The following is a 25,433-nucleotide window of genomic DNA, read 5'->3' as shown; positions in this document are numbered from 1 at the left end:
ATGTCATAACACAGTTCCGATGAAGATAAGATATATTCACATGGAGAAAACCCAAAAATCGTACCCGAAAACAGATTGGAAAATTAATATTGAAGGATCCGTGCACCAGAACAAAGGGCAGTAAAAAGGAAAAATGTTAGAATTCCATATAATCTTTAGGGTTGTCACATCAAATCTCTGTTCAGATGGGGTTAGGAGGCATTCACATGGAAAAAACAAGAAAATGGAGCTCGAAAACACTAATAAAAATTAATAACAAAAAATACAAAGGGCAGAATAGGGTGGAGAAAAAAGAAGAATTGTGCAAGAAGGATGGCCAGACAATGCTATCTAGTCAGAATTGAATTCCGAAGAGAATAGGGCAGGTTCACATGGAAAAATGTCAAAAACATACGCGAAAAAGGCGTGAAACCACATAAAAATGAATAATTGACAAACCCTACATTGGAATGACAACCAGGTAAAAGGAAAAATTTCCAAGGGAAGGCGTAGGACAAGTCTGGCATATCAGATCAGCATTCTGAAACACTAAAGGAGCGTTCATATGGAAAACTATCCAATTGGTGGAAATTGCTTCAAAAATTAATAACACAAAAATAGTAAGCCATAATAGGGGGATGTAAAAGGAAAAGTGTGTCATGCAAAGGGATGAACACGACAATAAAGTTGGATCGGGAGTGTGGTGAACATAGGATGCGTTCACATAGAAAAGGGAGAAAATTGTGCAATAAAAGCAACTATAAGGGAAAGGCCTCCACGATAGGGGTACGAGGGTGGGTGGGTGGGGAAGGGACCCCATCAAGGAAGAACTAGCACAGGGTAGACACGTGTGATTGGTTAACGACAGATGCAGCGGGTATGCACATCAGACGCACAAGGACGCATCCCCACACTAAAGATCTTACCGATTATAGTAGATTGATGGACACGGCCTAGGACTTGTCAACTGACTGGATGTTGACATCCCCACACTTAAAACATAACATGCACTGACAAACAGAAAGGTATGGTTAGGAACACTTGGCCCATGTCGTAGATAGTTGAAGGGAACCGTCGTTGTTGGTGCGGGAAGATCGAAGCCATCATCGGGTGGCAGGAGGGACCTGGGCGTGCCACAGAACACCTCCAACATGGCAAGGACCATGGAACAACACCCAAAACTCTATCAGTAGAGTCCGTCAATTCAAATTTCAATGACAAAGAATAGAACTCTCAGCTCACGGGCACACAGGAGGATGATAGAAAAGTCGCTCGCCCCATGACGCACATCGCTCAATGAATAAGCATGAAATCCCATAACTCACACTCAGTATAGAATGGAACAAGGAGAAAATGATTGGGAGGGAGTATCCCACTGTGCACAATTGATGGTGCATTTGTGTGTTCCACCCATCTGGCATAGGTGCAAGTAGGAAGGGCGGGGATCCTTATCGTGCAGTGTACAGAACAAGGTAGTGTGGCTAGTAATGGTAGCAAAGACCCATCCCGTGGGTGTATAGGAAAATGAGAACGTACCTTACTCCAATGTCGTAATGTCCCTCAATTCACACCTCTCAATTATTATTTTGAGGACACACTAGTCACACTCAACCCCCCTCTGATTGACACTCTGTTGGAGAATACAGGAGGGCAGCCCATTCCTTACACCCAGGGATGTAAGCCTCATAGTCACTTGTGCAGAGGTTGTATGCCTTGTGCACATTTGATGGTGCAATTGTGCATCCCGCCTTGTGCCAGCATATGGTGCAAGAAGGAAGGCCAGAGAGCCTTATAGTGCAGTGCACAGGAACAGATTGTGCTTTGTGCATTGAGAGGCCCAACCGGTGCATGCAACACTCCATTCACACATCGCACCTCATTTGAATTGAAGGGAAAGGATTGGTCACTCACCCTACCCTCTGTCTCACACATTGATAGATACAGAGGGCAGACTACACTCACATTCCCATCTAGTTGGGATGAAATTTTGCAGTGCTCAAGGGGTTATCAATGAAGATCGTTTTGTCATCAAGGTGTTGAAGATGAGGCGTACCCAGGGAAGCAGCCAACATGTCTGGTACTTTGATTAGGTTGTATGAAAGATCGTCTGTTAAAGAGGATCAGACGGACTAATGAAGTTGTAGGGACAACGCCCCAAGGGAGTGGTTTGAAATTGTATCTAAAGAATTTCTGATGGTGAGTCAGCTATCTTGAACTATCGGGTGTTACCACATTTTCCACATCCAGCTTCCCGCCCAAGGGTGTTTGTCACCTTTTCTTGGAATGAGGCCTGCTATGACAGGGAATTGCTTCCTTTTCTCCCATAACAATGTGTTTGTTTTTCTTTTCTTTTTTATTTTTTTTATTTTAATAAAGAGAATGGTAGAAATACCATGTGGTAGGACCATTCACATTACCACTGTTGGATCAAACGAGAGGAGAACAGAATAAGAATGGGAGGTATTTGAGAAGGGCTAGCAGAACGAGACTGCCTCATGAGGAAGATCATAAGGGCTATCAAAAGCACGAAGAAAAGGACAGTGCAACACCCAAAAGGGAAAGGGTAGGTTGATTGTGATTGTAAAGTTCCCTAGGGAGGGAAGTACTTCTTCAGGCGATAGCCATTAACCAGAAATGGATCCTCAAAAGCGTCGACGGCTTGCACTTGGACAGAACCATTAGGATTGACAGTAAGGACCTTATAGGGACCCATCCAGCATTGTTGAAGCTTTCTAGGGAACTTGCCAAATCAGGAATCATAAACCAGGACAAGATCACCTTCTTTGAACTCCTCGTGCTTGATGAAGCTATCATGATAGGCCTTGTGTCACACTTGAGTGGTTTCCATGCACTGTAGGGCCATCCGCCGAATCTCATCCAAACATTCCAAATTCAACAAGCAGTGCTAGAGAGACTCATCATCTCCGAGGCGTTCTTTGATTGCCACTCACAAAGAGGGCAATTCCAGCTCAACAGGGAAGACAGCTTCTGTGCCATACACCAACTAGAAAGGGGTATGTCCTGTAGCAGCCTTGTAAGAGTTTTTGTACACCTAGATGGCCTCTATAAGTCAATCATCCCAATCACGACGATGTGCAGCAATCATCCTTGTCAGGATCAAGCAAAGGATGCGATTGGTGACTTCAACTTGGCGATTGGCTCTAGGTTAACAGGGGGTGGACTTTCGATGGCGGATCTTATACAATTCTGTCAACTTTTCCATGATCTTGTTAAGGAGATGAGTACCTCTTTCACTTACCAGCTCGAGAGGACTGCCAAAACAAGTGATGATGTTTTCATACATGAACAGGGCTACGCTATTACCATCATCCCACTTCAGAGCTTTAGCTTCATACCACTTGGTGACATAATCCGTACATAACCAGAATGTATCTGTTTTGCTTCTGTCTGGTGGGCAGATCAATGGGACCCATGAAATCAAACCCCCACTTCTTGAATGGCTTTAGGGGAAGGAAAGGTTGCAATGGCATGGCACTGGTCTTAGTGGGCTTTCCCATTCGCTGACAAGCATCACATCTCTTGTAGTAGTCATAAGCATCCTTGTGGAGGATCAGCCACCAGTATCCTACGAGCAGAGCCTTTCTGACTATCTCTTCTCCTACAAAAATTCCACCACATGGCTCATCATGGCATGCTTTTAATACTATGCCGATTTTGTCTCTTGCAACACATCTTCACAACACTTCATCTTTGCCTTTCTTGTACATTGCACCGCCTAGCAAGGTGTAGGGGGCTGATTCCAACAGAAGCTTCTTCTTCTCACGGCTCAACATGCCAGGGGGATACTATTGAGTTGCTAGGAGGTTGGCTATATCTACATACCAGGGAGTTACAGTCTCAACCAAGAATAAGGAAGCATCATGGAGGTCCTAATCATCATGTTCCTCTTCTACAGGTTGAGGGATCTGTGACAAATGATCAGCTAGGACATGGGAACGGCCATGCTTAATGACCATAGCAAAATCAAACTCCTAGAACATGAGTAACCATCTCATCATTTGTCCTTTGACATCTACTTTTGTTCATTAGGAAGGAAAGGGCTTCATGGTCGACGTAGAATTTGAAATGCATCACAGTAGATAGTGTCGAAACTTCTCCAATGCAAACACCATTGCTAAGCACTCAAGCTCTATCATTGTGTAGTTCCTCTCTCTATCGGTTAATTTTCGACTTGCATAATAGATTGGGGTATCCAACTTGGAATAACCCTTCTAGCATAATACAGCTCCTAGCCCTTTGACTGATGCATTTGTGTGCACATGGAACTCCTTTGTCCACTCAGGAGGTTGTAGGATGGGTGCTCTGATGAGGCATTGTTTTAGGGTATTGAAGGCTTCTTCGCAGTCCATCAATCCAAAGGAAATCCACATCTTTCCTTAGGATCTTGTGCAGAGGGATTGCCTTGGTTGCAAAATATGCAATAAATCTTCTGTAGTAGCTCACATGGCCAAGAAATCCTCTCAATCGCTTGAGGTTTGTTGGTATTGTCAAGGCGGCAATCTTCTCAATCTTCGCCGGGTCTGTTGCAATCCCTTGTGTAGAGACAATATGGCCCAAAAGAACTCCTGATGAGACGGCAAAGACACATTTTTCAGGGTTAAGAGAAATCCCGTACTCTTGGCAAAACAGTGCTCTAGGTGTCCCCAATGCTCACAGATTAGGCTATAGACATAGAAGTCATCGAGATACACCTCAATGAAATCATGCAAATGGTTTTGAAAGGCAACCATCATTACTCGTTGGAAGGTAGCAGAAGCATTACAGAGCCCAAATGATATCACTCTGTAAGCATAGGTTTCCCATTCTATTGTGAAGGCTGTTTTGGATTGGTCCTCTTCTGCGATCTGGACTTGGTTGTATCTGTTGAATCCATCCAAGAGGGAATACAGCTCATGGCCTGCCCCACTGTGTCCAACAATTGGACTATGAAAGGGATAGGGAAATGATCCTTCTTCATCTTCAATTTCAGCTTTCGAAAGTCCACACATATTTAAAGTTTTCCATTCTTCTTGGATACGACCACAATGGGCGAAACCCATTCACTGTTAGCCATGGGATAAATGAACTCCGCTTCAAGGAGCTTCAATAATTCAGCCTTCACTAGAGTAGAATAATTGGGATTCATACGCCTCTGTCTTTGCCTCACAAGTTTGGCATCAAGCTCTAGATCAATGTGGTCTTAGCATATTGTGGGAACAATCCCCTTTAGATCTTTATACGACCATGCAAACACGTCTAAGTTCTCCTTTAGCAGATCTCGCAAGACCACTATTTCTTCTTCTAGAAGATTTAGATCCACTTTTAGGTGATGTTTAGTACCATCAGCATCCAAGAACATCAATTGCCTTTCACCTTCCACTTCACATATTAAAGTCCCACGAATTGCTTCTCACTCCTTCAAGGGAGCAGTGTCATCGTCTGATGTTTCACTAGAACCAGTGTCCTCCTTCTAAACAAATGACTCATTTGTCTGTTGGGATTGCTAGAAGGGTATCAGAGCTTTGTTTGCTTCTATGTGAGTGGTGATTTCTTCTAAACTTAGGGATTCATCTTCAGAGGATGCGTCCAAGAATGTCACATAGCAGAGACCTTCTATAAGTCATGGCTCTAATGGCTCTGGCTTTTGTTGACAAGGGGCATCATCATCATCATTTCTCCAAAATGAATGGTCAGGGGGACAAGAGCCACTGGTGAACTTAATTTTTATACCTTTGATCCATTGCTTATGCAGATTTTGCATGCTTTGTGAGCCATTGGTCAACCCAAATGGGACCATGGTCATTCCATCCAACACCCCAAGATCATCGGCCTCTCAAGTCTTTGTAGGGACATCAACAAGATCGTCCGCTATCAAAGGAACTTCTTCAACTGCATTTTCATAACTTGCTTCTTTTCTTCCACATCATTTTCATCCTCTTCCTCTAGAGGTTCTGTTGGTGTTTCTATAGAGAGTTTGTAAGAGAACAACAGGTCCTCTGTCTCTGTGTCTACTTCTGCTTCTACCTCTATCTCTAGCTCTGTCTCTGCTTTTGTCTCTGCGCGATGACTACCATGTAACAGGGAGAAAAGTACATCCATGCTTCTATTTCACTGTCAAAGGTGATTTCAGAAGTCAATTCGGGTTGAGGCAAGAGGTATTCTCCCATGGACAAAGACTTGGCTTCCTTTGGTAGTCAGCTTACAGTGCCCACTATTAGGGACTGTTCCTCTGTTTTCTTAGGAAAGATCTGTTTGACAGCCTCTTCGTCTCCTAATGTACCATCTGTTACTTCATTAGAGGAGTCTATTATGACTTCGATGGATGTGGATCCATTGCCTTTTTGCGATCCATACAACATCAACACCGCTTTATTGGGTCCTCTGCCTAGGGTTAGGGTTCCTTTGAACCAGTCCACCCTGGCTCTTGCTTCAAAAAGCCAAGATCTTTCCAACAGCAGAGGCTTTGAGGTCTCGTAAGAATTTGGTTTGACCACCAAATATGTCAGCCAATAGTCTCTTCCTGCAAGGGTTGTTTTTACGTATGGGAGGATACCCAACTATTTGATTCTGCTTTGGTCTACCAATCTAATAAGCCACTGTGTAGGTTGAATTTCTTGCAAACCTAGATCCTTCATTGTCACATCCGTCATTATGTTTACTGATGAGTCTCCATCAATCAACGCATCTGAAATAAAGCATCCTTCTATCCATACACTAATCTCTGGGATTCCGAGACCTAGGAAGGCATTAACCAAAGCCACGTCCTTCACAGGTTGTGAGGCTCTGTTGGACTTTGTTATTGTTGGGGGAACAATCCTTTGGCCGTGTCTTCTTGTCAAGATGCTTTTGAATCTTTTTCGGCAATTGGGAGACAGCATTAGCAATTGTCGAAATGTTAGGTTTGGTTTAAAGGTATCTAGGTCTTTGACCAAATCATACTCTTTGATTGGATCCACATGCTTTTCCAATCGACTAGAAAATGGAGCCATGCCCACTTTTATCTTCCCTTTTTCTTCTAGGAGTGGCAGCATATGTGCTTCTTCTTCATGAGGAGGGACTTTCGCATCCTCTATTTCTTGGACCTCTGGTCTTGTCTCTTCTTCTGTCTCTGTAGCTCTCTATGGCTCTATAGTGTTCTGTACTTCCTTATTCTAGATTGCATTTTTCTGTTTTTCTCGAGGGAGGTTGAACTTCACAGTCTTAGCAAAAAGAACGTTCTCTTTTGAAACTATGGGTTCTCCTTTCTTTGCTCGCGTTCTTGCAGTCACTTCCAATTCCACCACAATGAAAGTAGGTTCTTGGGTCTTCTATTGGGTATCAGAAGTAGATTTCACAAGGGCTAGACTTGGACAATCTTTTGTAGTGTGGTCTTCTCCTTTGCATCAACTACATAAGGGCTTGTAATCCACAGGTCTTCTAGGGTTCGGACAATTGGGTGAGATATGACCCTTTTGTCCACATCTATAACATTCCACCTTTGATCTCTGACCACTGCCATACTATCATCCTCTGTAACTTTGAGAGGGAAACCTCCTTGGACCGAAATTAGGACCAAATTCCCTAGGCTTTAGTCCAATGTCCTACATTGTCATTTTGGATTCTAGCAAGTTGAATCTTGTGTTTTCATCATTCTATCTTCATTCATGCATCTCTTTCAGAGAGCAAATATCCTCTAAATGGTTCTTCCTCAAACAATATGAACAGAAGGCTCCAGGAATGGTTGGTTTTCAGGTACATTCAGTGGCTAAATATCCCGCTTTATGGCACTTTCCACACCATGTATTTGAACGCATCACATCTCTCCCACCTCCCACAGGAGTGGATATATTGACAGTATTTACCTTCAGCGTCTGTAGTTGTTCTGTAATCACATCCATTAGCTCTTTCTTGCGAGTGAGTTAGATAGGTAGTCCTTCAGATTTTCACCTCCTGAAGTACTTGTAGTAGGGTTTTGGGAAGCTTCTGTTACTGTTGCATACACATGTTGGGTTGATCTAGGAGGTCCTCTATTGTAATTCTAATTCAGAGGTCCCATTGAGACTTGGGGTTGTTGATTCCAGTTGGTAGGGTTCCATTGTTGTTGAGTCACCATTGGAGGAACTGTTTGAGGCCACTGTTGTTGTGGTTGAACCATCATTTGAGGCACTGTCATCTACAACGGCCACTGTGGATTAGGTGCATTGTATTGCGGCACTGTTTGCATTTGGGGGTATGGGTAGGGAACTGTCCCTGGAACTGCATTTGGTGGGTATACCACTCCTGGCATAAGAGGAGGTAAGATTCCTCTTCCTAGAGTCATTGAAAGCCTTCCTTCAACTTCGTCATACAGTCTTGCACCTTCCACTGCAGCTTGCAAATTGACTGGTCTTCTCAATTCCACAAACTTGCAAACTTTTGGTTGTCAGCCTCCGAGGGACACTCCCTTCTAGACACCTTCATCCAAATGATGATTGGTCCATCTCTTCAGGATGGATTCCATTCATGAGACATAAGCTTCTATTCTTTCTCCAAAGGACTAACTTAGGTTCACGAATTCCTCTTGCATCCACTCTTCAAAACCTTCACGCCTGAATTTAGAGAGAAAGGCCAACTTGGGGTCATTCCATGTGCCAAAAGTTCATGCTGCTTTTCTCTCATACCATTGAAACACCGCGCCCTTAAAAGTGGCAGGGAAGATTGCTAACCAATGCTCGGGGATTATGTTTTTTTTCAGCCACACATGCTACCATAAACTCTACTACATGAAGATCGGGGTCTTCGTTGTACTCTCCCTTAAAAATTGGCAATGGAACTACATTTGCTGGCATGTCATCAATATTTCTAGGATGAATCTAACTAGGAAGGGAACCTTGAGTTGCCATGGGACTTTTGTAAAGAGTGCTTTTAAGGTGTCAAAGGAGGCTTCTGCTCTGCTGCAAGCTCGTTCTAGCGCTTGCCTCTTGATTGCATCATTCATCAAGGGGTTGGCTCCAACCAGTTGGTCTGTACTCAACAAAATAGAACCAGAGGGGGACTTCAATCTCTAGAGGATTCTCTGGCCAACATCTCTTCTACTTCTTTCTTTTCAACATCTGTGAATTCAGCTTTCAAACCACTACAAAGGGGGAGATATTCCATTCTGAAAGTATCAAAACTCATTCTTCTTAGGATCCTTGTTGTGCCATCATCAGAATAATACCAGCTTATGAGGGTTTCAACAATGTATGTTGTAAAGAACATTATGTCTACCAACTTCTAGTAGGTTGCTAATTGGACAAACAGAAGATTGTCAGAACACCAAGCATCCCACGTATCTTGCTATTGAGCATCCACGAACAAATTCCAACTCTTTTCTTTCTTATTTTTGTGAATCTCCACCACTGACCACGACTCTTGAAGCTTCTTCACGATCCCCCACTTAATGATGTTTGGAAACTTCTAAATGAATGCCAAATCTTCCATGGATGGTCATTCTATATGTTTCTTCTCTTCAGTTTTTTCCCAACCAATTTGCCACCAAGATGCACATCTCTATTGCTTCAACAGGAAGAGGAAATAGTCCACCACATAGAGCTTGCATCATGATGGTAATATGTTTTCACCATTGTGGGATAAACTTCTTTTAGAAAGTGGCTTTTTGGAAATAAGTATCTCCAATTCTTTCGTGGAAGAAGAAACTTTGCAAGCATCCATTGAATTCTTCTCTTCTTGGCAATGCCATTTCCTTCATTTTCAACCTCTTTTCTAATGCTTGATGACAAGCTTCCCTGGCTGCGCACCAAATACATAGAGCCCCAAGAGGAACACCAAGTAAAAGTGATTTCTACTACAAGAAAATCTATCTTGTAACATCAACAAGCTTTTGTTTCATTCTTTTGAGAACCATAACAAGAAAAAGAACAAATTTTCACTCAGCATCATAGTAAATATCTCCCACGAATTTGATAGAATCAACCATAATATTCAATATCTTCATATAATACATAAATAAAACAAGGAACATAAAAGAAAGACATCACTTTTGAATGGAAATAATCACATAGTATTATCTTCATTGTCTTCATAGTTTTCTCTCTCAATCTCTCATAGATAGATACATTGTTTTGATAGAATTGACTATCTCTGACTCTCTATTTCTCTCTCTACCAATAGTACATCATCTCCTCACTACAATACTCAATAATCACTCTCAATAATATTTCTTAGGTCATGGATGCACCTCCCAAGAGGTATGTCTGATATGAAAGGGCACTAGAGCCACTATAGTGTCTCTTCATAGCTCACTAGTGTCACTTCCCTTCAGTCTTCTCTTCAATCTTCAGCATCTACTTCTTCCATTTGTTTTAGCTCTTTCGAACTTAGATTTTTCATTTTGAAAAGTTAGAAAACTTTCCCAAAGTACACCCTCATATCACAAAACACTTACAGAAGATCTACAAAACATAACAAAATAGAAATAGAGCACGAACAGAAGGTCTACACAGAGGGTCAACAGAAGGTCATCAAAGAACATCATAACCTCATAACTCATACTAAAACCATCCCAAAATATCAAAAAATATTCAATAAGCTTTTAAAAGACCTCAACCTTCATCATCAACCCATGCTTTATACAAAAGAAAATCAGAACAAAACAAAAGCTAAACAGAAGGTATCAAAACCAATCAGAACCTCAACAAAGAACCTATTAGAACATCATAAAGCCTCATATTTCTATTGAAAATCATCATGACCTTCCAAAACATAATCAATATTATCCAAAAACACTTCCAAAACAACCAATCATCACTCAAAATCCATCAAAAATCAACCATTCAGGCCTCAAAATCAACCAAAATCAACCAAAAAATCTAGTCATTTCAGCATTCAACAAAGGGATTTATGGTTTTGAAAGGCCCTTTGAGTTTGTATACAAGCCCTGGTGGAAGGTGTGTTGGATGGATTTATGGTACTGGAATGGAACATCGAGTTGGGCGGATCCCTCTGCTGGCCCTCCATGATTGCCTTCTCTTGCATTGTTCCAAATGAGCTTCTTCATTCACTTTTTGACTAGGGCTATTGCGTCCGCCCCTTGCTTTATTGTGCCTCCATGGTGACATGTCGCATAAGATGGGGAGTGCATTGCATGAATAATGGGGCTTTTGGAGTTGATGGTCGAGGCCTTTGGTTGTACTTGGAAAGAAAAGAAGATGCAGTACCTGCGGGTGTTTCTGCCTTACCGTGGAGTGCATGGTGCCCGTGCTTATGGAACTGGGAGATGGGTCTAAGCCCTTGGTGGTGTCCCACACTTGAGGACCAAATTTGTGCATAAGGGAGGTGTGGTGCAAGGGGCTTAGAATGACGAGTCAAACCATAGGCAAGAATTACCTTGCTAGATATGTCCTACCCTTGATGTGCTTTAAGCATGTGGTGTCATGGGGGATGGGGCTAGGTATGGAAACCCTAGGTGCAGTGATTGTGGTGCTCAAGGTGCTTTTGGGGGTTCACTGTTTCCACTTTTTTTTTAGTAGATGATTATAGCCAAAATTTGGAAGGTGTGGCTCTATAGGTTTTCCTTGATGCTAGCCTTTGCATTGAGAGGCATGGTTGACAAGAAAGGATGATTACACCTTGTAAAGTGGCTATCGCTCATCTCTTCAAAGATCCTCATATAAAATGAGGGAATCATGGTTGCCCTCACATCATGAGCTATCCATAGCATAGCTATCTATTCCTAGGTTAATGTCAATAAAGAGTGGGAAAAGGTGGCCTTCCTCAACTACTGGCTTTTGTTTAAGAAAAAACCTAATGGTCCTAAGGTAATTACTAGTTATGAAGGTTGGGTCCGGGCAAGAAGAGAAATCCTCAAGGAAGCGGTTGATGGATAGGTGCAAGTCCCCTGCTCTAAAGGTCATGCATTCCTTGGTAGTTGCCACGTTGACATTGTAGATCTTTGAGAAGTGATACATGCCATGCACCCCCTATTGTAATCCACTCCATGTCTGTGAGGTTAGGGCATGTAGATAGGATCATTCCATTCTTTCTATAGCGTGTCGCAGAAGGCCATCCATGCATCAAAATTGGTGTCCCAAATCCTCCTCCGTCACTTTGCCTATGCCTCGTAACCTCAGACAATTTTGGGAACTTGATAGACCTTATCCTACCAATAGTTTGTGGGTTTCCACCTCCATTATGTGATTAGGATGCTCTACTCCTTGACCCATTGGTTTGCTAGAGTATTGCCCAAATGAGTGATCCTTTCCACTACCTCCAAGGGTAAGACTCGGTCCAAGGCACATGGGTAGAGGAAGGAGAACTCAAAGGGTTGAGATTGGAGCTCCCGTTGTTGTTGCCAGATAGTCAACTCCTGTGGCTAGTTGATGGGATGGTGATCCTCGTGTGGTGCCATGGGCTCATCTAGAAGCTATTGTGTCCTACTCACACTCTTTTTTGGGCTTCCTCCACAAGTTCTCATGTTCTTATTCATGTAGCAATAACGCGCTTGGAAACTTGGGCACCTTCTGGCTCTTCTGGGGGTAGATCAGGCAAGAGTAGACTGGGCTCTCTCATTTGCAGTTCTTCTTCAAATGCATGCTCGAAGTTTGGCCCTTCCTCGGGGTCTTGTTCCATTGTAAGTTGACTAGGGTTGGATGGGGCTACTCTTGTTCCTCAAATCCAAGTTTCCTAAGCTCATCAATGGAGAGGCCATCTTGTCACAAGTAGCTACATTATTGCTCCTTGGTTATGCCGATGTTGGTTGGGAGTGCGCGCTCTTATAGGCCATACCTTAAATCTTCGTTTGTCAATTCCAGCTTCCTCTTCATTCTCTCCACTAAATCCTCGCCTTCAACTTGTGTGACATGAAGCACAATGCTCAAAAAGGCTTGCCTCTGTGTGTTGGAGCACACTTCAATGGCCCCAGCTCTAGATTCTGTGAGCACCCTCTTGCACTCCACCACTACCAAGCATTCTATCAACCCTCGCACTCTTTCAAAGTTGCACCTCTCTCACTGTTGTGCCTTCTCTTCCAAATCTTCCTTGCCCCTTTCCATCTCCTGTGACAACATCATTAACACCTGTTGTTGCTAATCCCACACTTCCACATTTGGATCTTCTCTTTATCCTGGTAGTTTAGCTGCTCTTCAGCTATTCTTCTACCTTAATCAGCCATAGAGAACTGCTAGTGGGGCTCTATGAGCCTTTTTGATAGATTTTTAGTAGTTTGTGTGTGGCTTTCTAGCTCCACCAGGTGCAATTTTCTTTCGGTCATGGCCATGGCCATTAGTCCCTCCACTCCTGCTGGGCATTTTGCAAGTTGCCCTACAGGCTCTTGGTGGCTTCTTCTACTGCCTCTTCCTTCTCCTTCGACACGACCCCTATCTATCTCGCTAGCATTTCTTGCTCCTCCATTGCTGACCACAGACTAAGTACCAAGGCATCCTCTTGTTCTTGGCATCGTTCTTCTAATGCCCGGTCTCCTTCTTGCTACCTCTACTGTAGTTCTACATACATTGCTTCCACCCGTGCCATTTGTTGCTGGAGCTCAGTGTATTGTTGGATGAGCAACTTGTGGCCGCGCTGCTCTGCCACTAGGTCTTGGGCTTCATCCTCTAGCCTTTTCCTTAGGTGATCTTCATTATCTTGTGCCTCCTTTTCTTTGGCCCGGAGTTACTCTTTCAAGTTTTGAATTTATTTCTAATGCTCCATGGCTTGCCATGTCATATCTAGCCTTAAACCTGCAGCAACTTCTCTTTCAGCCTCTAGTTCTATAGCTGCGGCCTTCTTCTCTTCCTTAGCCTTCTCTAGCTAGACTATGAGTTCAACTACATAGGCATCATAGTCCACAGCTGGGGGCATTATTGGCGCTGTTGTGGTGGTGGATGCTTTCAACCTTTGCTGCTTTCGGTCTTGCCTTGACTCTCGACATCTACTGCAGCCGAGCCTTTTGGCTCCTATCCCTACTACTATCTCTTGTACTTTTGTGACTAGGAATTGCATCTTGGACATGAGTTGAGTGGTGTCCATGGCAGGCGCTGACTCCTATGTTGTGGAGGTGGTGGTGGCAATCTGAGGTGTGAGAGTCAAAGAGAGGGGATGCAACAGGGCCTTACCCTTTCCCAACAATTGGGGCTGCTTCAACACTGCCACTTGGTTCGCCTTCGTGCCATGGGCTCAAGGTGGCCATTTCTCCTTTCTCTTTAGCTCTTCCGCCTCTTCTTCCACTCTCCTTCTCCTCTCCTCCTCAACTCTTTGTGATTCTTCTCTCACTTTCTTCATTTTTTCCTCCTCTTTTCGCCTTCATTCTTCTTCCACCCTTTTGGATTATTTTTTAGCTCTTTTCAGCTCTGCCCATTCTTCCTTCATCATCTCCTCTCTTCTTTGTTGATGGGGCTTTGTGGCCTTCTTTTTCTCTTGTGCCTTGGCTTCCTTCTAGGTAGTCTATACTTCCTACCCTCCACAGTCGCTATAATGGCTCTCTCGTTGGATTGTTCTACATAAGGGTGCAATGACTGCTAGGGTGTCTCTCCTACCTCCTCCTCAACTTCTTCTGCTCCCTTATGGCCTCTTGGATGATAGCGTTAAGACTCCGTAGAATCTAATCGTGGAGGCCTTGGAGGCATGCTTCTTACACGCTAATCTGGTTGTTGAGGTTGGGGACTCCCCTCCTGTTGGTGTTGCACTTGTGGCTAGGATGGTGGTTGAGGTCTTTATGGTTTTTAAGACAAATCCATTTGTTAACTGTCAGACGAACAAGGTGGAAAATCTGGAAAAGCTAAAGCAGAAGACAAAGGCCAAGGAACTGTGAAACGGAAGACGAAGGCGCACCAAGAAAAATCTAGAAACACAAGAAGCGCAGAAAAGTCTTAAATAAGGGGAGAATGCACATAAGGAAAAGCACAAGTCAATACTTTTGTAAAAGAGCGCAAGCGCATCATAATTTAATTTAAGGAGCGTCGGGCTCTCACCCGCCGTGCAATTTGTAAATGTAGACGGGCGGTGGAAAGAAAGCTAGGAAGATAGAAGGACAATGGGAAAAAAGGCCTAGGCCACGGCTGGCCATGAGAAAAAGGGGATAAGGGGATGACCGCCCAAAAGGGATTTAGGGTTTTGTATATAAAGTTAAAAAGTGAATGAGAAGCTCATTCTTGTGTGTGGCCAAAAGTGGCTCTCTTCTTCTTCTTCTTCTTCTTCTTCTTCTTCTTCTTCTTCTTCTTCTTCTTCTTCTTCTTCTTCTTCTTCTTCTTCTTGCTTGCTTGAGCTTGTGCTTGAGAGAGGGAGTGTGAGAGTGTGAGGGAGTGAGTGTGTAAGGGTGAGGGACTGAGGAGGAGAAGCTCTCCATCTTCTCCTCTCTTCTTCTCTTCTCTTGCCTTGCTTGTGGGGCAATGGAGCTTAGAGCTTGGAGCTTGAGGATGGAGCTTGCTTGAAGCTTGCACTTGGATTGTGGAGCTACCGTAGTGTGCGGGAGAGGAGGTAACTCGATCGGCATGGAGATAAGCTCACTACACCCGTAGATATGGATGGTGCGTCAGCTATGTGAGAGGTAGCCATTACTGCTCGGCTTGGAACGCTTGAAGCAATAAGTAATCCGTGGGTCTTGGCAGTTGAGCGAAAGCTCCCACATTTTGGTTCCGTTGCTGGGACCTACGGATTCAAGCCTTGAGCACTTGCGTGCTTCGAATCGAGCATGGAAGTAGGGTTCCCCCCCGAACCGGTGCTTAAAATAGATAGGTAGGAAGCGAGGGAGTTTGAAGAGGTATTCGATCTCCTTGACAAGTAGGTTTTTGGTTTTCTGGATTTGGAAAAGCATGTTGGAGTAGTGTAGGTATTTACTTTGTGATTTGGATGCATTAGGGTAGGAAAAAACAAAGAAAGAGAAGAAAAACAAGCACCAAGGTTTCTACTATCATAATAGGGCATGAGGGTTTGATTTGGTTACCGATTTGAATTTTGGAGTTTATTGGCTATTCTAGGTGTATACAACTCTTCCCCTCCATCTATAGCTTTGATCTAGAGGTGTGTGTGATAGGTCGTGACCTGAATCGTGTGATTCGAGTGATTTATCATTGCGCCCAGCAAAAATCCCGTCATGATCGACCCGTCCAAGTGACGACGATTTTGGGCCGAGGTCCTGAATCGGCCCTCAGCCCACTATGCTCATACCACCTGACTTGGACCACTCGACTGGGACGCGTCGATATTCGGCCCTCGGCCCTGTCGACTCGGCCCAACCCCACTCGGACAAGTTGACATTCAGCCTGACCGAATTCACCATTCGGCCCTCGGCCCACCTGACTCGGCCCTCGGTCCACCTGACTCGGCCCTCGGCCCACTCGGCCACTCGACCCTCGAACAACCACACTCAAACTAGTCGAATTTGACATTCGGACTAGTTACATTCGGCCCTCGGCCCTCGGATGGGCCGAATCAGGCACTCGGCCCCTGCAATTCGGACCTATTGGGCCAATTTTGGATTTTTCAAATCTTAACCTGTAGACCGTGAAACTAATCGAGAGACCATATAGAGCCGAAACCATATCATAGATCGATCACTAGACTGAAATCTAGAGCAAGTAGTTCAAAACTTGGCTACGAACAATCCTTCAAATTGTGCATGGCATTTACTGTAACGGCCCTGTGGGCCGGGGGGACTACCCCCACCGAACCCCCGCAAAGGGGGCTCTGCCCTCTCCACACCTCCCCCAAGTAGGTTGGAGAGAAAATGCGCGCCATGACAGGTCCTCCAAATTGGACCCTAGTGTAGTAATGGCTCTACACGAGCATGGATTCTCACTTGCAAAAGAGCAACCAAAAGCCCATACCCGAATAGAGACAAACAAAGACCCTAGAATCTCAATGGGCCAATCTAGACAACAAGGGCAAAAAGGCCACACTACAAAAACACATACGTGTTGCATTCGAACTGCATCTGGTCAAAGCGAAAAGCAACAACATCAAGCTACAACAGTGAGAATGACTAGATATGACAGTCCTAACGATAGATGCACCTTGAATAGCGCTGCACAGGCGATGCAAGACATTAGTGGAGAATCCACATCTGGTCGTGCAGTTGGGGACTCAAGGGCGTTTGTTAGAAGGCTTAAATTTATAAGCCAAGACCCAGAAGATTAAGACATGGTACTGCCTGCTTATCTTAGGGTCAAACTCACCGCGAAAAGAGAGCACACTATCGATGCTCTGATTGATAAAGGAGCAGATTTTAATATCTTGACCTATGAAGCATGGACCCTACTAGGCCAACCAAAGCTCACACCGACTAATGCAACTCTTAGCTCTTATGGGGGACACCCACAAGCACTCATAGGGAAGTGCAAAATCCTTGCAATAATTGAAACTGAAAGCTTGCCTATCCTATTTCATGTTCCTCCAAATAGTCCTAATTGCGGGAAGAAAACCCTCCTAGAAAGACCCTTCAAAAGGGCGACCAAGTGCGAGGCCGACTATGTAGCACAAAGGATGCACTTGACACTACCGAGTGTGAGGATAGTCATAACCTTTAGCAAGGGTGACCTCATCGAACCTTGAGGGAAAGGCAAGGAAGGTGCTGACATAACAGTCAAGCCTGCTAATGAGAGCAAGGACTTGTTGGAAGAGTTGATACAAGCACAGGTCGAATAACGAGAACCAGTGAGTGAGGCCATGCTTGAAACAAGAAGGTCAAGAGACAATGTCAAGGATGGGCTTTGGACTTATAAATATCATAGAAGACCCCAAAAGAAGCCTAAGCCTTATAGACGAAGGCATCAATGGAGAGCCAATACAACGCCGAGATGGATATCCAAAGAGTTGCTACATGCTCAAGGGTATTATGCAGGTGACTGATGGATTTGGGTACCAAAACCCCCTGCTAAACCACCTCTACCAGCTGAAGGCCAGATTGCATCAAAAGCAACAAAGCACATGAGGAAATCTAAGAGGAACTCCAGGTCACGGGGCAAGAAACCAAACATGTGTTCAAAAGAAAGAGCCTCAGACTAGCATGCTTAATAAGCAGATGTCAAATGTAACCATTGAGCGTGCACAAAGACCACTAGTGCTCAAGGAGCTTTTGACTTCCCAAGAGGATGATGAGCACCAGAGGCACAACGCTGCTCATAAGAAGGCTGATTGCTCAACAAAGAAAATGGCACAATCATCTAATAGCCTCGAGCAAATTGTTAGCCACTTCCAAGTCCACCTAAGAGTCCCAGATCTCCTACACCCTCTTTTCCCAAACGGACACGGGAATCACAACAGCGGTCGTCAAGGGCAGCTACTCAATCCCAATCTCTATCTACATCTAAGCTTCCAAATGTCCAAGAGGTGGGACATGACACCACCCTTAGCTCTCAGCCCAAGGATATGCATGTGCAACCTAATGTGACTAGATCAACTCATGATCGATCTACACATGTGAATGCTTAAAGGGCAACAAAAGACACGACCACTTCCAATCGCCCTCCTAGGGACTTGACACCGCAATCCACCAAGAGTAGCCAGCCCACTGGACTAGCCGCTACTACTTCCAATCAAGGATCACAACAGTCATAGCCCTTGGCCGTGACAACGCCCCTTGCGGAATGTGTCCTTAGTAGTTCACCTGGGGAGGAGGTACCGCAACCAATATCCTTGACAACTCCAGCACTTCCAAAGCACCTAAAGCCTAGGCTTGAGGAGAAACCTCTCAAAGATGTGGCCAAGGAGATGGCACATCTGACCAATCAACCTAGCAAGGCTGTCCAGCAGGGTGCAACTATGTCCCATGAGGACACACCAGAGAAGGGGAAAGCTAAGGCCCAACCAAGCACATCAACGGCTGACCTAGTCCAGGGTCCTGAGTTGTTAAGTTATGCACCTTCACTGACCAAGAAAAAGAGGAGAAAACAGCAAAAACAACAACAATTATAGGTGGTTGTGGACCCCAAGAACATTGAGACCAAGAGCATTGGAGAGCTGAGGAATAAAGCATTGAGTCCATCCACCAATGAACCATTTATGTCTCTCCTAATAGCGGTGAAACCTCAGACACATCCGTGTGTTCTGAAAAATCAAAGCAGCCGTTACCATCAACGGTTGCTTGCAACACTCAATCCACTGACAACAAAACTTACAGTGACCAATCAAGAGTGGATACAACACTTTCACGACAAGGTGACAAATCTATACCAATCACATCCGAGGAGAACCATGGAAAAATAGCAGCAAAACCTCAGGAAAAATGCACAAACCCCAATAGCATAAGCAATCCTAGCGTTGATCAATCTTGCTCATATAGGCCTGAGCCCCCAGCTATGCTAAAGCCTAGGGAAACTCCTAGAACCTTTCATGAGATAGCAACCAAGCAAGCCCTCGTTGAACATAGAAGTGTCATAGAATGCTTAACTGATCTGGATGCTAAGCTCAAGGTGTTCACACGTGTCTATGTCCTAGCAGAAATGGGCGCATTCCCTAAGGAGCAACTTGAAGAATACTTGCCATTTCCCCTATCCTAGGAAGAGCAAGAACATCTTGACAAGCACTATGACATGCTCCTGCATGGACGCATGCAACTCATCTCTGACGAGGATGCCGACGAACTACGCTTAGCTGTAACATTCAATGATGTGCTCTGCCAACCAAATCTCTTAGAGATAGAGCAACTAAAGCGACAATCAAAGGGTTGAAGTCAATTTGAAAAACGTTGATTTGAAAGCTGCATTGCAATGGCCAAACTAGGAGGCCAGATTATGACAGTCTCAGAGGAGCGATTGGCCAAATGGCGGTCTCAAAGAGACCCAACCTACGTGGCAACAACTTCCTTTTGAGTGCTGAGGGGACGGGACTTAGCTAGAACTAACCAAGAGAACTCTCTGGCTGATAAGGTTCTCACTGAGGAGGAGTTACATGTTGCTAGTAGACTTGGACAAGGTGCCATGCTACTCGATGTTGCAAAATATCTATCGTTATTGAGTAAGCTGCCATGAGTACTAGATGTGCGTGCCACACTCCAGCACAATCCGGAGTTCTACAATTAGCTTTTATCCTCGTGAAGTGACATGGATTCGTAAATATGTACATAAATACACAATGAATTTTGTGACCCTGTATAGATAATATCAACACACACAAGCAATGATAGTCAAGTGGAGGGAGAAGAGTTAGGTTTGATAGGTTGAGCTCCTCAAGTCCTCTCACCACACATTTAGAAGTCGAGTGACCATTCCTGCCTCCAAGAGGAGGGTATGCAACCCTCATTACTGCCATAGGGCCACCATAGGAAGCCTTGAGCAACATCTCTGATGGTGTAGACAGGGTACCATCCCTTTATACACCTTTCCCCCTTTCCGTTCTATCCTTCCAAGGATGAGCCTTGCCCCACTCCATGACAACCAGTCCACACAACTTAGCATAAGTCAAGATCTGCTAATGGCCAGAGGCAAAATGAACATCATCATGGGGGCCATCCCTCTACAACAAACACTGCATGCCTCACCTCTCCCCTCCTCGTCATATGCACTTGATAACCCACTGCATAATCCCTTCCATGCGAATAGTTTTATCCTGCCTCAAGGCCTAATCCTTGGTTCTCATTTTGCAGGTCCTCGTATGGTAGCAATCATGGACCACATAGTGCAACTGGCATGTAAGGAAGCTCTCCGCCGTGGGAAAGAGCATAAGGCACTACCGCCCCCACCAGAACACTACATGCCTACTCTAAAGAGGTACGCACCGAAAAGAGGCCCTAAATGACACTGCCTAGGATGCAGGCCAAAAAACCCCCCAAGCCAAGAGGACAAGGGCTCAAGGGAGCACACAGGGTGTGGCAACACCAGCCGTGCAGGCTCCCACTAGATGCTCGGGCACCAAGTGCTCGAAAGAGGAGAGGGTAGCTCGAGACAAGTAGGAATTTGACGCATTGTTTAAAAGAATTCTGGAAATAGTTGCAGCCACGGACTACACCATCCAGGTTCCAGCCGACATCTTCCCCACCCAACCTCACAGGAGCCCCTCACCAGCACAGCCTTAGTCGCCCAACCACCCAGACTTGATGATATATAAGCATCTTAACAAGGGCCATCCTGCCAAAACTTTTTGTCTTTAAATGGTTAAAGGGGCAGGCTCCCCACCTGTATACACTTTCCTTACCTATTGCTAATATATGCCATGTCTTTAACAAGCAACAAAATATACATCGCAATCATTATCATAGGATTTTGATAAAGTAATAACTTGGCATGATAAAGTAAATCCAAGTTCCCTGAGCTCATCGGTGGAGAGGCCATCTTGCCACAAGTATCTACATTGCTACTCCTTGGTTATGCGGTGTCGGTTGGGAGTGCGCGCTCTTACAGGCCATACCTTAAATCTTTGTTTGTCAATTCCAGCTTCCTCTTCATTCTCTCCATTGAATCCTTGCCTTCAACTTGTGTGAAGCACAATGCTCAAAAAGGCTTTCCTCTGTGTGTTGCAGCACACTTCAGCAGTCCCAGCTCTAGATTCTGTGAGCACCCTCTCGCACTCTGCCACTACCAGGCGTTCTATAAACCCTCGCACTCTTTCAAAGTTGCACCTCTCCCACTATTGTGCCTTCTCTTCCAAATCTTCCTTGCCCCTTTCCATCTCATGTGACAACATCATTACCACCTGTTGTTGCTCATCCCACACTTCCAACATTTGGGTCTTCTCTTTATCCTGGTAGTTTAGCTACTCTTCAACTATTCTTCTACCTTAATCAGTCACAAAGAACTGCTAGTGGGCCTCTATGAGCCTTTCTAATAGATTTTCAGTAGTTTGTGTGTGGCTTTCTAGCTCTGCCAGGTGCAGTTTTCTTTCGATCATGGCCATGGCCATTAGTCCCTCCACTCCTGCTAGGAATTTTTCAGGTTTCCCTACAGGCTCTTGGTGGCTTCTTCTATGGCCTCTTCCTTCTCCTTCGACATGACTCCTATCTGTCTTGCTAGCCTTCCTTGCTCCTCCATTGCTGACCACATCCTAAGTACCAGGGCATCCTCTTGTTCTTGGCATCATTCTTCTAATGCCCAGTCTCCTTCTTGCTGCCTCTACCATGGTTCTACATACATTGCTTCCACTCGTGCCATTCGTTGCTGGAGCTCAGTGTATTGTTGGATGAGCAACTTGTGGCCGCGCTGCTCTGCCACTAGGTCTTGGGCTTCATCCTCTAGCCTTTTTCTTAGGCGATCTTCATTATCTTCTGCCTCCTTTTCTTTGGCCCCGAGTTACTCTTTCAGGTTTTGAATTTATTTCTAATGCTCCACGGCTTGCAATGTCATATCTAGCCTTAAAGCCGCAGCAACTTCTCTTTCTGCCTCTAGTTCTATAGCTGCGGCCTTCTTCTCTTCCTTAGCCTTCTCTAGCTAGGATAGGAGTTCAGCTACATAGGCATCATAATCCACAGCTGGGAGCATTGTTGGCAGTGTTGTGGTGGTGAACGCTTTCAAGCTTTGCCGCTTTGGGTCTTGCCTTGACTCTCGGCATCTGCTGCAACTGAGCCTTTTGGCTCTTACCCCTAGTACTATCTATTGTACTTTTGTGACCAGGAATTGCATCCTGGACATGAGCTGAGTGGTGTCCATGGTAGGCATTGACTCCTATGTTGTGGAGGTGGTGGTGGCAATCTGAGGTGTGAGAGTCAAAGGGAGGGCATGCAACAAGGCCTTGCCCTTTTCTGCAACAATTGGGGCTGCTTTAGCACTGCCACTTGGTTCACCTTCGTGCCGTTGGCTCAAGGTAGCCATTTCTTTGGGGCCGTGGGTCTCCTCTACAGACCTGTGCATGGGCTCCACCATGTCTTCATTCTCCTTTCTCTTTAGCTCTTCCGCCTCTTATTCCGCTCTTCTTCTCCTCTCCTCAACTCTTTGTGATTCTTCTCTCACTTTCTTCATTTCTTCCTCCTCTTTTTGCCTTCATTCTTCTTCCACCCTTTTGGATTCTTTTTGAGCTCTTTTCCGCTCCGCCCGCTCTTCCTTCGTCATCTCCTCTCTTCTTTGTTGATGGGGCTTTGTGGCCTTCTTTTTCTCTTGCGCCTTGGCTTCCTTCTAGGTAGTCTACACTTCCTACCCTCCACGGTCGCTATAATGGTTCTCTCGTTGGATTGTTCTACATAAGGGTGCAGTGACTGCTAGGGTGTCTCTCCTACCTCCTCCTCAACTTCTTCTGCTCCCTTATGGCCTCTTGGATGATAGCATTAAGACTCCGCAGAATCTAATCGTGGAGGCCTTGGAGGCATGCTTTTTACGCGCTAATCTGGTTGTTGAGGTTGGGGACTCCCCTCCTACTGGTGCTGCACTTGTGGCTAGGATGGCGGTCGAGGTCTTTATGGTTTTTAAGACAAATCCATTTGTTAACTGTTAGACGAACAAGGTGGAAAATCTGGAAAAGCTAAAGCAGAAGACAAAGGCCAAGGCAAAGTGAAATGGAAGACGAAGGCGCACCAAGAAAAATCTAGAAACACAAGAAGCGCAGAAAAGTCCTAAATAAGGGGAAAATGCACACAAGGAAAAGCGCAAATCAATACTTTTGTAAAAGAACGTGCATCATGATTTAATTGAAGGAGCACCGGGCTCTCACCCGTGCAATTTGTAAATGTAGATGGGTAGTGGAAAGGAAGCTAGGAAGATAGAAGGACAATGGGAAAAAGGGCCTGGCCGGCCATGTAAAAAGGGGGATAAGGGGATGACCATCCAAAAGGGATTTAGGGTTTTGTATATAAAGTTGAAAAGTGAATGGGAAGCTCATTTTTGTGTGTGGCCAAAAGTGGCTCTCTTCTTCTTCTTCTTCTTATTTTTCTTGCTTTCTTGAGCTTGTGCTTTGAGAGAGGGAGTGTAAGAGTGTGAGGGAGTGAGCGTGTGAGGGTGAGGGACCAAGGAGGAGAAGCTCTCCATCTTCTCCTCTCTTCTTCTCTTCTCTTCTCTTCTCTTCTCTTCTCTTCTCTTCTCTTCTCTTCTCTTCTCTTGCTCGCGGCAATGGAGCTTGGAGCTTGGAGCTTGCTTGAAGCTTGCACTTGGATCGTGGAGCTATTGGAGTGCGCGGGAGAGGAGGTAACTCAATCGGCATGGAGATAAGCTCACTACACCCGTAGATATGGATGGCACGTCGGCTATGTGAGAGGTAGCCATTAGTGCTCACCTTGGAACGCTTGAAGCAATAAGTGATCCGTGGGTCTTGGCGGTTGAGTGGAAGCTCCCACACCATTCCAATCCACCTTTTTAGGGGACCCTATGGCTATGCTCTCTAGTAGTGACATGCCAATCTTGTTCATCAACGTGTTGTACCTCTATCTCGAGAAGAGGGCATGGGCCATCTTGAGGCCATCTTTTCTTACATCCTCACTTCTGGGTTTAGGATGTCTGCTAGACTTATCCCATCCACCGTGTGCACATCATTCTTATTCATACCCAGCATTGCATACACACCTCTTTGATGGCATTTTTCTTTCTTGGGGGCCAAACCTAGGGCCTTCTCCACCATTGCAGCACTTGACGGCACCTCCACTTGGCGTTCTTCTCCTCCTATCTTAACTATTATTGTGCCACAATTTCTTGCATCATCAAAGCTTCTCAAGAACCCTGTGCACATGCATGCTCCAGGTAATTGCTTGCCCTACTTTCTCCACATACTTTCGGAGGGCGCATTTTTCCACCAACTACTTTACACCCGGCTCTTCCAGAATGGCTTCGTCTAGATTCAGCATGTGCTTGAAGTTGAATTGATTGAAGCCCCTTGTTTCTACGCTTAGGCCGTATCTCATTTGTTCTTCCTCCATATGAAGGGGAGTTTGCCACCTTTATCTTGCCCTGCCATTGTGGGTACCTATCATTTATCATAGCCCAACATTAGTATTCCTCATATGGCTTTTCGGTGAGGAAGAAATTGATTTTGCTTCCATGAAGAAAATTAACAAGCTGAATTAAAGACATGAAATTTTCAAACAGCAGCCTATTCATTCCCACTCTTTCTTGCTTTTAACTTTGATTAAGTCTTTTTGTTTCCTTCTTGCCTATGTTTTCTTAGTCACCTAATCACCTTACCCCCCTCGGGAAATGATGAGAAGGATCAAGGTTGTATTCCAAGTGGACATGACAATCGAGATTACGAGTGCTAATGCATACTTGGGTAATGTAAGTTAGGATATCGATTAGAAAATCACCCAAGTTAATGCGGCTAGCCACATGTAGTTCCTCTTCCGTCAAGATGTGATCAATGTAAGGGTAGGCCAAGACCTAGTTGTCTAGGTGTTTGTTTCAAGTGATGGCCAAGACCCTGAAAGAGGTTGGTGCTATGTCAGTTAAGTCATATTCGGTTGTTTTAATCGCATGTTGCTGCTCAGCATTAGTCATTATTGGCAACCCCATTTCTCCCATTGGAGACATAGGTTACACCATTTTTGAAGGAAGGATGAGTCAGATTCAATGAGGCAAGTGAGTTCCTCAAGCTCAACGCGGGTGACGCAGATCTTTGGGGATTGTGGTATGATGTTATTAGTTGTTTGATGAGTGCTT

Source organism: Lygodium microphyllum, chromosome 24 (assembly GCF_053477565.2).
Source record: "Lygodium microphyllum isolate KBCC chromosome 24, Lygodium_microphyllum_v1.1.10, whole genome shotgun sequence".
In the NCBI taxonomy this organism is placed as follows: domain Eukaryota; kingdom Viridiplantae; phylum Streptophyta; class Polypodiopsida; order Schizaeales; family Lygodiaceae; genus Lygodium; species Lygodium microphyllum.
This window is presented reverse-complemented; position numbering follows the sequence as displayed.